Source organism: Corythoichthys intestinalis, chromosome 1, assembly GCF_030265065.1.
Source record: "Corythoichthys intestinalis isolate RoL2023-P3 chromosome 1, ASM3026506v1, whole genome shotgun sequence".
In the NCBI taxonomy this organism is placed as follows: domain Eukaryota; kingdom Metazoa; phylum Chordata; class Actinopteri; order Syngnathiformes; family Syngnathidae; genus Corythoichthys; species Corythoichthys intestinalis.
Window position 1 is genome coordinate 38,599,889 of NC_080395.1, and position 14,643 is coordinate 38,614,531.

The window sequence follows — 14,643 nt, forward strand, 5'->3', positions numbered from 1 at the left end:
CCGAAAAAGAGTTACCTACAGTCCTTATGGAAGGTGACTCGTGTTACCAATTCGCCCTCGACTGGTAATTGGCGGTGCTTTCAGCTTCCCACCGTAGTGAGAAGTGGACCGGCGAGTCACGTTGGCTCGTTGTCGTCGGTTGTCTTCGGTTCGCCCGATTTCCTCTCCAGAAAGGTGGCGGCGTGCATACAAACACCCAGAGGCGTCGGATGGATTTTTGTGGGCACTTTTATTAACAACCAAAAGCATGTGGGGGTCACAGCAGTGGAGTCTACGCTAACTGCGCACTTTGCCGGTAACACTCTCCTTCCAAACAGTAACTCCCTCCCTCCCTCCTCCTCCCACTCCATTCCATCAAGCCATCAACTACCATCACAAAGGTAAATAAAACGACTTTATTATACAGTACAGTTTATTTCTTTAATTATAATACAATAGCACATTTATTATACATAAAATAAGGTATATTTTTGTGTAGTTTTAAGGCTTATTTAGTAGAAAATTATGTTTTATGGGGACCTGGGAACGGATTATTCTCATTTTAATGGTTTCTTATGGGAAATAAATGTTCGGAAGACGAACTTTTCGCCTTACACACACTTTCTGGGAACCAATTATGTTCGTGAGCTGAGGTATCACTGTATATATATTTTATATGTGTGCTATCAGGCTGTTTCGGCAGACAGATATACACAAATCACGGCCGATGAAATCTTGATAAATGCACTTTTAAAAGTTTCGCTAGCTCTGGGACACTCGAAAAATGACTCTCATATCCCTCCTTGCTAAGCTAAATGGCACTTCAATGTGAGTTTGTGTGGAAATGTATTTCACGAACAAAAAAAACTAAAAACTATTCACCTTCTCACAGAAATTAGTAAAACTCTTTTCACATCTATTATAATGCCCCCACCGCAAGAGGAAAAGTTGCTGTTTTTTGTCCAACAATGAAAAATAAATGCATTTTTGCTTGGGACTTTTCACTTCTTGACAGCGTCTACGTCAGGCTACGTGGCTTCTCCTGTTTTTTGCTTGCCATGGACCCCTTTTTACACTGGGCTGACACTAGTGTGAAAACACTTAAACAGATGACACTGTTTACAACACAGTTTTTATTTCGGTAAAGTAAAACAAGTTTATAGGTAAAACAAGTTGTGGAAATTTTGCTTATGATTCTTCCAGAATTCCGATAAGGTAAATAAGCCAATACCAAAAGACTGCACTTTTTTTTTTTTTTCTTCACTACCTTTTAGTCTTGATTTCCTTCTGCCTTGTCTGTGAAATTTGCTGTCTGGAGAAATAATTTGGCTGATGCAACCTGGTGACAAATGCATTAGTTCCATTCCCTTGACAGAATTAAGACACATTTAACTCACTGTGTCAAAGTCTGGTCAGTGGCGACATGAGCAGCTGACCCTTTGCTATGAAATTCAATTAGAACGTATGAAATGTGTGGCAACCAGTGTAGTCCATCCTTTGCCTGAAGTTATCTGATAGAAGTTCCAGCCCCCTGTTGCCCTGAAAAAGATAAGTAGTTTAGAGGATGGATGGACGGATGGATGGATGGATGGTTATGAAATTAGGAATCGTGGACATTGTCCACTGTTTGGTGGCAGTGCTGTACAGCTTGTCTGATACTAATTAGTAACAGCGACGGATAAACCACTGGCTGATAGCTTGATTGAAAGTGCCAAATAAATGTTTATTATGTGTAGATAAACTAAGTACCTTCTTGGTATGAGTGATCAGGGAATGGAGGTCTTTGCCATGACCTAAATGAGAGAAGTATAATAGAAAATGGATTGATGGATATTAAAATTGCTGTTGTGTTGACATGTTCAGTGCAATATATTGATGATACTGGTCTCTTTTACAAAGATGAGACCATAATAGTAATAATTAAGATGAATAATGACGACATTTGGACTATTGCTTGTTTAGACAATAAATATTATGGCATAGTATTGACTGCTTTATGGAGCGCAATGTAATTTATTTTCTGGGCGTCCAAAATCTCATTAGTATTTGTATAATTATTAGCATTTATATGGGTTGCTGTCCTCCTATTCACATGTGTTCATCTTTTTGTTTTGCATCTCATTAAAGATTTTGTCAGTTATGTCATCTGCAGAAGTGGATAAGAGGCGCTCCCCAGTTGTGTAGGGAGTCATGAAGGGATTGTACATTTTACTCACAATGCCTGCATGCGAATTGTCGAGACAAGCTGGATAGCTTATTGAATTACATTGATCATTCCCACCACCACCCTGCCACTGGGAATATCTGTAAAGTCCCATCAATGTGTCCTTCATGACCTACCACTCCGTTATTTTCTACTCCAGCTCCTCTCACTCTGAGGGCCTGATTTACTCAAGGTTTGCATATGCTAAAACAAGTGCAAATGTTAGCGCTAATGCAAACAGCTGTAGAGGCTGATCTACTCTACAGTTTAGGGCAGCCATGTCCAAAGTCAGGCCCGGGGGCCAAATGCAGCCCGTGGTCAAATTTCATCCGGCCCCCAGCGTCTGTCATAAAATCAATAGGGTCTGGCCCGCACACGGACTTAGTAAATTGGTCAACAGTACTGCTACCAGCATATGAAGTAGCTTACACGCTAAATACTGCTCCTCATTTCCCCACCAAAAGGCAGCAGCACTCTAAGCAACATTACCACGCGTGGCCCTTCACTTCCAATTTTCTAAAATGGCGACAATCAACAAAAAAAAGTTGACTGTGACGGCCGACGCTTCAAGGATAGGTTTAAATTAGACTATTTCTTTACTAAAATACGCAACAACTGTGTCTGCCTCATTTGCAAAGAGACGGTCGCTGTTTTTAAAGAGTTCAATGTGAGGCGATATTACCAGACAAGACATGCTGACATGTACAACACAATTATAGGGAAGATACGCAGCGAGAAATTGAAGCAATTTGAAGATAGTTTAATTTCACAGCAGCAGTATTTCGCAAGAGCCCGGGAGTCGTAAGAGAACGCCACAAAGGCTAGTTGCGAGATTGTTGAAATTATTATTCATTCATTCATTCATTCATTTTCCATGCCGCTTTTCCTAATAAAAAAAATAATAATAAAGCAAATGTGGCACGCAGAATAGCTTGCTGAAATTCGCTTCAACATATTGTTCTATGTAAAGGACGTCAGCCAAGGTCGCCCCCCACATTTTTACCACACCAAATCTGGCTCCCTTTGCGAAATGTTTGGACACCACTGGTTTAGGGTCATGCAAACGTGCAAAATTTCTGCACAGCTCACTGTGTGTTATAGAAGAAACATATCATGAGCACATCGAAATGCTAAACAGACCTGAAGAGCGCACATACCAACTACTGGTTAACTCAGATCCTAGAGGCAACAATACGTCCGCAGTTAATTAATCAGCCTTGCGACAAAAAAATTAAATATCGGGCTTCCAAGGATTGATGTGTATACACCCCTAGAATACAGATAGTCCCCGGATTGCGACGTAACCGACTTTCGTGATTTTGACTTTACCACGCCAGAGTCTTTTTTTATTTTTATTTTTTTATTTATTTATTCCTAATAATGTTGACTTTTTGTTTGTGATGCATGTTTTTATCTTGGCGCAGGACCGTAGAGCAGGTAGTGCACGTGAGTAAGAGGGTATGCACACATGAAGAAGAAGGTATTTGCGCACACGAAGCAGAGCGCACGCGCATACACGAGGAAGAGCGCATTTGCGGGTAGTGACAGCTTCCACGAAGAAGCCGTGCAGCAAAGTGAGAGAGAACGGGGACAGATTACAGCTGCAAGCCTGTGCACACACTTGTTGCTTGTAAACAGATGCAAAACCTGTATATAACACCTTTTGTACTGTTTAATGTGTGTTTTCAATTGTGGTCAGACACTTGGGGCGAGTTTATGTGATTGTTTATGATGATGTGTGGACACTAACATGCTAGCGTTTGTGTGGATTGTTATTGCTGTATCAGTAGCTAGTTATAATGCAAATTTGAACAGCTGTTATTGAAGATGAAACTGATTTAATTTAATTTTTATTTTAGTTCTGCAAGTGTTGTCATGAGCAGCTGAATAATGTCAGCAAAACACAGTCTGACATCGTCATTTAGGAGCTTAGCTTGCTCTCTAGCTAGGACTTCGCTACGACATCTCGGCAAGGACAGTACAATGACGTATAACACATGTTTTTAGATAGTTATTTTGTGATTTAAGTATTTAGGGGTACTTAAATGGTTAATTCCGACTTAACATAGAAATTTGAGTTATGATGCCATCGTAGGAACGGAACTCGTTCGTAACCTGGGGACTACTTTATACAGTACCTACTAAATGTAATTCTGAACCATCCACAAATAACAGAGGAGTGAGTAACCATTTTAGTTCGAACAACTAACCAAGTGAGATATTGAGCTCTCCCTCTGGTCATTCTAAAAAATATGGAACTATGGCTTCAGAGAACTGTTCAAGCTTTTGTTCGCTGACTTGGGAACCGCGAGTGGTTGGGCCGATGACTAGACACTCGATTAGCACATGCTTAGCTGTTTCCTCACCTGTTCCGCAGCCGATGCATACATGAGAACATGGTTGTTGAGTAATTGGCTAAGAAACCAGTCAACAAACACATCTGAGAAAATTCAGTATTTTAAGCTTTTTCTTTGGTAAAATATTTCTTCCTAACTGCCATTAGGACTTTATATTATCCTCTTTAAGTTTGCATCAACCGTCCTTCACCCTCTGCTGAGAGACGGATGAATGAAACAAAGAGGTTAATGGCTCAATGGGTGATTTTTTATGTAAGTGGGTGCGTGTGTGTGCGTATTAAAGAACATGGATGAAAGAGAGAGGGTGTGATTGTGTGCGTCATATGCCATTGTGTGTGCCTCCTTGCATGTGTTTCTAATGCATTTGTGAATAAGTCTCACATCTGATTAAGGCTGCCATTCATCCCAGTATGCCTTGTCTCACTGTGAGACTTACATCATTAATAAGCATGTGCGAGGTCATTGCACCTGTGTATTTTCCTGAGCGCATGCATACTCAGAAAGAGAAATGTTTCTCCATACATAGGAAAGCTATGATATGCCAAAAACGATATGATAAAAACAAGGTATTGTTAATGAGCTGTACTTACTGGGTTCAAAGCTCATTGCATCATTTTTTTTTTTTTTTTGGGGGGGGGTTCCACTGCCTCACTGCCTTACTGGACATAACGTTTAAGAGATTAAAAAGAAGCTATCTATCTTTGTGCCACTTTGTGAGATCCAGGTGGTAGTACTATTCAAACGCTAGCTGATATTGAAAAATCTGAAGCTAGCTTAGCTCTCTGCTTTTTACATCTGCAGCCATCTTATTTTCATGCTTTTGGATCTGTACATATGGAGACTAAAGGCCGAGTTATACTTCCGCGTCAGACCTGCGCCGTCAAGGAAGACCCGATTTACGACCCTGCGCCGTAGCCTGACGCGGTCCTATTGGTTTTTCAAACCCTAGCGTCGCGTCAACGCATATGATGTGGCGGAAATGGACTATGATTGGTTCGCTCAGACTGTTGTTTCCGGTTCAGCGCGAAATCACAGCCACTGTAAAACATTATTTTTCTAGACTCAAAAATGGACCAAGCCGACGGGAGTATCATCGAAGAGCAAGTCTCGTCAAGACATCATAAAGTTTGTCAAATAGCAGGGTCAGCGATTGGATAAAAAAATGAAAGAACCACTGAGACGTGTGTTCGGAATCGAGTGGCCACACAAAGTGGTGACCCAGTCGGCCAAAAACTGCCAGCTTTTTATCACTTTATGTCGTATTTTTGGTTGGTGCACTTCATCATTTATTGTGTACATATGTCTGATGTGAGTCTGTGACCTATTTACGTATCACACTTCAAGTATATAGAAGAATAAAGCACAGGTTTGATGTCAAAAGAGTTGTTTTGATCTTTAATTTTCAATAACAGTTCACACACGGTACATCATCACTGATTGAGAGTGCCTCGGTGCTTTTTATGATAACGTTAACATCAAGGCTTCCAACGCAGTTTGGGAAGTTCCATAGACGCCAGAAATCTGCAATGGCTACCCACTGGTTGATTGTAGGACACGGCAAACAAATCGGGCCGGAGGGCTTTGCAGACCTTGGACAAAACGCTGGACGCAGTGTTCGACGCCAGTTTGAAGCTAGCAGCCACACTTGGCTGGTTTTCACCTGAGGCTAGAAGAACACTGTGCGGCATCAAAAGTTGGACAGACCGCCTCGAAACTGTCTTCTGCGTCAACATTTGTAGGATCAACATTTATTCAATGTTGATGAGCTGAAGATCCACATTCAAGCGTTCCATCTTGCACTGTTTATTTTTTTCTCCGTTAAACTAGATAAGAGGAAGTCAGCAAGCATGCCCCAGAACCGTACAAACATAACGCCACACCTCTCTAGTGGCTTGGCGATGAATTACAGAGCAACGCGTCACCTGGCCGGAGAACTATCGAATGTCGAATGACGCCGTAGTCGCTGCGCTGTCACTGCAACGCGGGAGCATAACTCAGGCTTTAAGGCTGATTTATGCTTCTGCGTAGCAGTGACGGCGGACATACGCCGTTAACGCAGACCCGAATTACGACCCTACACTGTAGCCTGAAGTGCACCTCCAAAAAATCCTAACTACGTGTCACATCGAAGAAATGTGCTTGTTGAATTGAATTGTAGAACGTTGTTTCCGGTTCAGCACAACAAAACTGCAGTTTTTTTTAAACATTCGCAAAGGTCTTCTGGTTCACCTCCACTTCAAAATTTTTATTAAAAACATTTGCATTAACAACATTTGTTGTTCAGTATTGATTAGCTGCAGTGTGCAGACGATAACACGTTTTCACTGAAAATTATCTGGAGTGATGGAGCCTCATTTGACTTGAATTGCTTGATAAATCGCTATTATTGCAGTTACTGTGCACAAGAAAATCCTCATCTTACATTGGAACGTCTCTTGAATTTGCCTGGAGTCACTGTCTTGTGTGGACTTTCAGCCAGGGGATTCATTGGACCATTTTTTTTTCAAAGGCACAGTGACTGGGTTGAATTATCTTGACATGTTGCAAGAATTTGCTATGCCATCCTTCCAAGAACAATTTGGAGATGCCGAGTTCTACTTCCAACAAGATGGCGCACCCCCACACTTTCATTGTGATGTGAGAGGATATCTGGATGAAAACCTGCAAAAAAGATGCACTGGAAGAAGAGGTGCCGTTGAATTTCCTGCTAGATGGCCAGACTTGACACCCATGTACTTTTTTGTGGGGATTTTAAAGGACAAAGTGTATAGCAGAAAACCTAACACAATTGAGGAACTGAGAGAGCAATTGAAGAAGAACGTGCTCAGATACCGAGAGAAATGCTACTGAAAGTTTGTAGTTCCATATTTTCATGATGCGAAAAGTGCATCAAGCAGAACGGCAACCAGTTTAAATACTTTATGTGAGCTGATCTTTTTTTTCAACGTTCTCAAATAACCCATGTATCCTTAGTTTTTCACTGTGGACTGTCAGAATCTTTAAATGTGCATTGTTTCTCTCCTGTGAATCTGTTTTCCATGTTAATATCAATAAAATTGAACAAGTTGTAACAATTCAAAGAGTGTATATATTATTTTGGGACACCCTGTACATACAGATTTATTTTAATAAGGCTACACATAGTCTTTTTAGGCATGAACAGAAACAAAAATATAATTTTACATGTCTTAATAATGGAACGGCTGCACTGGTAACCCCTTGAACACACACTCGACTAATTTAACAGATGTCTCGCGTTTCCTTTTGAAGTGTGCACACATTGGTGCACTTGTGTGTTGATGATTAATTTTTTCTGCCTCGGTTAGATAATGAACAGAGATAGATATTACCATTTAGGTGTGACATAGTTATTGTAAATGTTTGCTAAAATAAGGCTAGCTGTCGTTATTTAGTATGCATTGTGTAAATGTTATGTACACCCCTTGCTTATATTCCATAGTTTGTGAGATTGGACTTTGGATTCATGCTCACAAACCAAGAATAAATTCAAAACCAGTATAAAAAGCAATAATAGATACACCCAAAATTCTCCTGACTTTCCTTTTTCTGTCCAATTGGTTTTTAAGTGTATCCCCAACCTACATGGTGTCCCCTCAGTAAATAATGAGTTTGTAACGCTATTTGTAGCTAGGTAGCATTAACAAATTGCACATTCTGAGAGTGAGCCTACATGCAAGGCCGGCCCAGCCTATACGCAGACTATGCAGCTGCCTAGGGCCACCACTAGGGGGCCCCCAATCTGGCAAGCACATTTTATATGTTGTTAATAGAGCATCGTGTATAATGTGGCGCGCATTGCCGTTTATCTATGCAAAAATCCATTTTCTTGTCATTACAATCTGGCAACCTGGGGAGTGACGTTGAACTTGCTTTGCAATGATTGGTGCTCAAACTTCATTGGAAAATAGATGCACGAATATGTCGAAGAGAATTTATCCCTTAGAGCAGAGAAACGAAAGAAGAAGAAAATCAGAGAAGAAAAACAACACTATCAAGGTAATATAGCATGTTGTTGAAGTTGTTGTTGTGCAAGACACTCCAACTTGAACTTGAACTGTTTGTCAGCTGAGCTTGTCAATATGTCGCACTGGTAATTGCCATTAGCTGCAGTGCCCCAGCCGCCTAATATGGACTGCTGTCACCGTACAACATTCGGATACTCAGCAAGGGACGTCATACCGTCGCTGTTTTTACTGCGGCATGACAGCATCGTGAACAATGGAGGTGGACGATCACGACGTGGCATTCCTGCTCTTTTCTTTTCCACACATTTTTTTTGAACCTTCAAACTACGTGACGTTTCAATAATATGCTTCAATTCAGTGCCCATTTGGGGTCCTCCCATCGCGGATGAGGTGGAGATGAGCGTTTTTTTACAGAGCTCGTCTCACGAATTGTCTCCGGTCAGCCAGCTGCGGGGCTGGCCCCTCCCAACTCAATGCCGACCAAAAATGAGTACTGCATATAAAAATGCGCAGAGGAAAATGAAACCCCGAAAAAGTGACCTGCATGGTACCCCCAGTCAAAGAGGCGCGCGATCATTTTTTTTCCCAAGTCATTTCTGCCTGTCAGAACTGTCGCCACTTCCAGGATCGCTACTTTTATGCGCAAGTTTACAGGAAATACACACAGCGCCGCACCATATGCTTCTATTTGTTAGTTTCCAAGTGGTGAGAGCGCAACTGAGCGTCGATTGTAACATCCCAAGTAATGATGTCATAATAAAAAAAATAAATAAATAAAAAATAATTAAAAAAAAAAAAAAAAAAAAAGTACAGACCAAGTAATGATGTCAGGCTTACGTTGTTTTATAAAGATTTCTTTCTTTCACAACTCGGTGCCTGCTCGTAAAAGTGCTCTCCCTTTACGAAAAAAACAGTGATCGCAAAATAATGACAGTAATGTGTAGTAATTTTTTCCCGCAAGTAATGAGTTTCCGGTTCAGAGGTAAACTGCGCGGGCGACGACACATTAGAACACATTAGGCTTCTCATTTCTATGCATGCGTAGTTTGCGCAAATGCAGTCGTACCTTGCAGAAGCGGGGGGGGGGGACTTAAACGCACCTTAAACGAAGTGTGGACATGTAAAAAAAATAGTCAGCAAAATACCCTGGAGAAAATTATCTGTCTCATTGCATTCATATCGCACATTATTATCAAGTGGTATGCCATGTATCAGCCTACGGTGAATCTACTTAATTAGTTGAGCATTCCCCACAGTACACGTTTTTGTTGACGAATATTTTCCTGGGCTGAATTTTGTTCCACGTAATCATATGTTGTACTTTGGATGATTCAAATGAGCAGTATCTCAGTATGGAATTGGAGGTAGAGTGCCGTCCTCTTCACAAGATGATGATTTCCCCAATTGTACAATTCAAGGTAATACTTGGCAATGTTGTGTACATAGTTAAGAGATCAAGAATCAAGAAAGATGCACATAAGGTTACAATTATAATACATTATTACAAAAATATGGGCCCCTTGGTATTATTTTGCTTAGGGCCCCCAAATGGCATGGGCCGGCCCTGCCTACATGTCACTTAGAATCACGCTGAACCATTGCTGGTTTCTGTATTGTATCTATTGAGGCATGTTGTTCTCAATTAAATCTGTTCAGAATACAAACTTAAATGAAAATAACAAAAAAGTGGCTCTGATCTTAATTCATACTCAAAATAGCTTACTGCTTTAATTTATTTTTGTGTTAACTTGGGAGTTTACTAATTAAGATTCCTTCATTTTAAAATGTTGGAAAAGTACACATATTATCCTAAACTACATATATAAAATGCACCTGATTGTAGAGAAGGTAAAGAACAGGACACGCAAGGGCGTGCAGTGCATGTTTTATGCATGTTCTTTTTTTGTGTTATTGTTCTGACAAGGTGATATGGCTACAGTGACCAAGCACTCGCTGCTGAACTTTTCTCTGATGGCGTACTGCTATTTTAGGCAGGCGCGGCTCGGTTCATCTTAATTTACCATTTCTGTCATTCTTCTCAGGCTTGATATTGTGATGCAAATCTGTGGATCTGGGGCATAGCAGCTTTCTTTATTGGCACCGGAACAGTAGAATTTCTTATAACAGTAGGTGCATGGATGCATCTAGCACACACATGTGCACATACACTACCACACATCCTTCACCACACCAGTCATCCACTTATCTTGTAAATATGTTGGATCACTTAAAGATAGCTGCCTTAGAGGATGTGTGTGTGCTCAGTTAAATCAGATAAAACCCTAAAGGGGCCCTTTGCTTCCCTAAACATTGCACATATTGATCCAGAAAAGCTGTCCTCTGACATAAACTTTCTCCCTCACATTTGTACACACTAGAGTGTCAATAGCGTGGGGTCACCATGAATCTAATGGCCGGGCATGGATGGTTGAACGCTGTATTTTTAGTAGATTCATATACAATTGGATTCTATTAGGGAAGGCCAGAGCCCGGACTTGAACCAACAACTCCTGAATTGTCAGATGGACATGAAATTCAGTCATCCACCAGGGTAATGCATAATTGTTGTTAGTTAAATTTCATTTTCAAACAGTACAAAATAAACAACAGTGTTAGTTAAATTTCATTTTTAAACAGTACAAAATAAACAACAATCTTTAGATAAACAGTAATTTTGGGGGGGGGGGGGGGGGGAATCAATGCAATTTTATTTCATTTTTTTCATTTAACTGTCTTAAATTCTTGATTGAATATTTGAAGAGGGTTCGATTCTAATAAATATGTGATAGTGACAGCCTACTAGTCTGCTTAAATTAATAATAACAATATTTACTAATTCTGTACAGGGTAATCAGACTCTTAAACATAGCCAGTGCATTCAAAATAACAAATCGCTCAAAATTCTCTGGGGTAGTTCATGCTAACAAAATCAAATAAAATACCGATAATTGTTTTGATTTACTTTTTGGAATTATTTAAAATATCATAATTATTGAAAAAGTTATTGAAAATTGAGAATTATTTTTGCCTATTTTTGATATTGCTGAAATGTGGTAAAGCGACAATAAAGGGCTAGTTCACTTTTACTGCACTTGAATTAGAAAGTAAGTACGTAATACGGCACAAAAGAAACAGTTGTCTTAATAAGGTTTTCTGTAATAATGCTGGCATCACAGTGTTATTACATTTTGATCTTTTTTCTGGAAAAGGCTTAAATCTAAGTGAATGATATGTGATTATATTAGTAAATTAGAGCATTTGGCTGCAATAATAATAATAATTTGAGTTGTCACTTTCAGCAATCCTGCAAATATGTGTTTATAAAATACTTCAGGTATTTAAAATACTGTATGTTCCATTGTCTCATATCACAAAGCAGTACTGAGACACATCATATGATGTATCGAAGCAGGCAGCAGAGTGAGTGTTAACTGAGACTGTGAACCAAGAATGATGAGGGTTGAATAAGGTGGTGGTGGTGACAAAGTGTCAAAGGTATTTGCAGTAGTGTTTGGGCCGTCAGTAGTTTAGGTGGTGACACCTTTATTAGTATTTATCGTCTGCACTTATTCACTGACTCATCTTTGAAAGTTGTGTATATAGTATGTTTTTTCAATTAATTGATTAATTTTGTTATCCACCAGAATAAAAAAAACATTTGTACGTGCGCACATATTTTTGTCTGCAAATTGCCTGTGTGTGTGCTTTTGTGCCATCTTCATGATATATGAGAATAGTTGTGACATGGAGTTTACCCACAATTCTGCGTTGCCCAGGGGACCATGAACTGTCACCTACCACGGAAATTGACTGTTTTGCACACATTCACACAGATACAATGACGCACACAAAAACCTACATACAAAAACACACAAACAGTATTTTTTTCTATTTAAAGACAGAGATCAAGTACCAACCTGGCCCTCGCAGGTGTTTTACAGAGACAAAGATGCAGCCGTCCTTAAAGACATTAAAAGATACAGAAACAAATAGGAGGAGAAATGGATTCACACATGCATGTAGAATGAAGACAGACACACTCACACAAACCCATCCATCCATTCGGCAAAGTGAGTTGACAGATGTAAATGTGCCCAGAGGACAGCAAGACTAAATGAAGATGCATTAGACCTTGTTTTGTGCATGTGTATGCGTGTTTGCGTGCATTTAGGGGAGCAAGATGTGCCTCAAGCAGCGGAGGCGGTGATGATAAATGTCTATTTAAACATTCCCGCAATGCACACTTGTGGTCTTATTGTATTGATCTGCTCTACTTTGTTCACCTCCAAGCATGTGTCATTAGTGTTGTAAATCTTGCTAGGTTATGCATGAATCTGTCACGCTAATGAATGTATTGCTCATGTTATGGGCCCATAATCTGTTTTTACACAGAGCTTGAAATATGCACGTTTAGCCTCACAACATGTCGTTATCCACTAAGGAGCCACAACATTAGGATGTATACTGATAAAACAGCTGTTTAAAAAAATCTGCCTGAATGGTTAAAAGCTTCTACATTGCCAAAGAAGGTAGTCATTTTTGCAGTTTTTTATGGTGGTAGAACTGCGGTAAAAATAAAAAACATAAGGCGGCTTATGAATGAGTAGCCTGCTACAGTTCTGAGATGAAGGGTTTAATTGCCAGATCCAGTCTTCCTGTGTGGAGTTTGCATGATCTCCCCATGCCTGTTCGTGTTTTCTCTGTGTACTTCCTCCCACGTCCCAAAAATATGTGTGGTATCCTGATAGAACGCTCCAAAATTGCCGCCATATCTGTCAGAACTGCTTCAGCCTTACAGTCCAACCAGAACCCTCAGATCAGCTGACCACCTGCTTCTATAAGTCCCAAGATCAAGGCTGAAGCTTAGGGGTGACCGTGCATTTGCAATGATGGCACCCAGGCTGTGGAACCAATTACCATTATTAGACAGGCCCCTTCACTTACGGATTTTAAATCACACCCTAAAACATTTTATTTTTCTTTAGCTTTTAATGTGCAATGACTGTTTATTTTATTTTTAAGTGTTTGCTTTATCTTTGAAAGTTAACTTATTTTGCTGTTTTTATGATATGTAAAGCACTTTGGACTCCTTGGCGGATTTTTAAAATGTGCTATACAAATAAAGTTGATTGACTGATTGATTGAAAATTGTCCCTAGGTACAAGTGTGAGCGTGGATGGTTGATTGTCTCATTGTGCCCTATAATTGGCTAGCAACCAGTTCAGGGTGTACACCAGCTCCAGCCCATAGTTAGTTGGGATGGTTTAAAGCACCCCCGTGAACTCATGAGGATAAGGAGTAAAAAAAAAAAAAAAAAAAAAAGGAGGGTTAGGCATCATTTGAAATTGAACGATTCCGATTCCACGTTTCGATTCCGTTTCCGAACAATTCTCATTTCCGATTCTTTTAAGAGGCAGGCTAAAAAAAGTTACAATTTATATTAATGTCTTAATTTTTTGATGATTTTTTAAAATTATATGAAAGTCTCACATGGCTATTTTTAACTTTTATATAAGTATCAGTCTTTGAACTTGAATGTGATGAAGTTTATTTCCACAGGAGTGCACTTTCACATTGATGTTTATTTTTCAAAAGCTCACAAAGAAAACATTTACATATTCCTTTTCCATACATATACCTTAGCTGGGAGCTACGACGAAGCATTTGTATGAAATTTTCTATTAATTATAAGTTGATGATCTTTTAATAATGTTGATTTTAACGGAGGCGGTAACGCGCTATGTAAAGTACGTAGCTGCTCTAATATACTGTATATATGGGCTATATAGACGGAGAAGTCTACTGCTTTAAGATGGCGGCTGTTTACTAATGCCGTCGAATCTATCATTTCACATCTATTTCTATAAACATGTGATATCTACCGTAGCCCGACGTAATAATATGACTTATTCTCGTACTATTCCCTTCATCCATCATCTACTGCTTAATCCGGGTTCGGTTCGCAGGGACAGCAGAAAACAGACGTAATTTATTGTTTTACTTACCTGGTTCTGACGGCGCAGTGTGTCAAATACGTTGCACTCAGCTATGCACTTGGTACTCAGCACTTGTATTCCATGAAGTCAGAGGTGTTTAGTCATATTGGTCGTGCAGCCAC

The 14,643-nt window shown here is 39.8% G+C and overlaps 1 protein-coding gene and 1 long non-coding RNA gene across 3 annotated transcripts in view; one reads left to right on the forward strand and one right to left on the reverse strand.

Annotated features, from left to right (window-relative positions):
* Positions 1-14,643, forward strand: part of LOC130927696 (CUB and sushi domain-containing protein 1-like) — a 687,910-nt gene that overhangs the window by 341,419 nt on the left and 331,848 nt on the right. The gene's annotated exons all lie outside the window — the stretch shown is intronic.
* LOC130927711 (uncharacterized) lies at positions 1,249-14,641 on the reverse strand. The gene is made up of 3 exons (XR_009066500.1): positions 14,531-14,641; positions 1,729-1,772; positions 1,249-1,518 (listed from the first exon to the last, which is right to left on the reverse strand). It is a non-coding gene; the product is annotated as an uncharacterized LOC130927711 (long non-coding RNA).